Source organism: Muscardinus avellanarius (assembly GCF_963383645.1).
Source record: "Muscardinus avellanarius genome assembly, chromosome: 13".
NCBI lineage: Eukaryota > Metazoa > Chordata > Mammalia > Rodentia > Gliridae > Muscardinus > Muscardinus avellanarius.
In genome coordinates this window covers 98,885,637-98,886,985 of record NC_137799.1, presented here as the reverse complement: position 1 = coordinate 98,886,985, position 1,349 = coordinate 98,885,637, and positions in this window count along the sequence as shown.

Genomic DNA, 1,349 nt, shown 5'->3' with positions numbered 1-1,349 from the left:
GGTGCATTCTGGACACAGACCCCTGGGTGGCTTCTGCGGGACCCCCCCCCGCGAAGGCGCCCCGGAGGCAGGAGAGCAGTCAAGGGAGAGGTGCCCTGGAGGCCATGGAAGCAGAACCACTGTCAGCTTCAGCCAGCCAGAAGCAAAGCTCTACCTTTGTGTGGAATTAAGATTTTTTTTCTGATATGTATTGAGCTATCACTTTTGTGCTTGTGTGTGGTGCTGGGGATCGAATCCAGGGGCATTCTACCTCCAATCTACACCCGTAGCCCCTTTTATTTTGAAAAAAGTTCTCACTAATTTGCCAAGGATCTTGCTAAGTTGCTGAGGCTGGCCTCAAACCTACCATCCTCCCATCTCAGCCTCCCAAGGACTGGGATCACAGGCATGTATTACTGCACCCGGCTGAGCTTATCACTTTTTTTAATTAAAAAATAAAGGAAAAGTGAGTCTCCAGGTAGCTGTACCACCTCCCACCCCCTTTCTGGCTAAGAGTGAATGATCCATAATTACAACTGGGCTTGCAAAGTCTAAAGTATAACTACCATCTCGCTATCATCTATATCTATCTATCTATCTATCTATCATCTATCTATCTATCTATCTATCTATCTATCATCTATTTAGCTCTCTCTCTCTCTCTCTCCAGTCTATTCCTTGTTGAAGGAGCAGGACACTTCTGCTAAGTCCTCTGATAGGATGAACCCTGGCCAGAGGGATGCCAAGCGTGGCCCTGGGCTCTGCACTGCATGGCAGTGGACAAGGGCTTTGTCTGCCCATCTCTTGCTGACCAGGCTGGGTGGGGATGCTCCGCACGGTGCAACGGGAGCTCAGTTCCTCTGACACCCGGGCCTCCCCCCGCCACCCCCGTGAGCGGCACATTCGCTGGCCTGCGGGCGGCTCCTGCTCCATGCAGCCTCCACTGGGGCTCCGGAGCCAGGCGGCCGGCTCAGGGCCACGCAGCTGGGGACACGCGGCCTCAGGAGGGTCCCAGGGTGTTGCTTACGAGGCTGGTCGCATGTTCGCCAGGAGTCCTGTCCACCCACTGAACTTCTCAGGGGCCCGCAGGTGAAGGCGGCATCCCTGCACTCCCGCCCTGGCCGGCCGGCTCCATGCTGCCAGCAGCCTTTTGGCAGGACCTCCTGTACTGCTGGTATTTTTATCTCTGGGCCGAGTTGCATTTACCTGTATTCTCCCAGTTCCTCACAAACACAGCTTGCAGCCTTCTCTCGCTGCCTTTTCTCTGGGCACTCCAGACATACAACCTGCCTGCATTCGGATGCTTTCTGGCAGGATGAGGGAGGCACACAGGTTCTCTGCAGCCCCGGGCCAGGTGGAGAGAGTGCAGA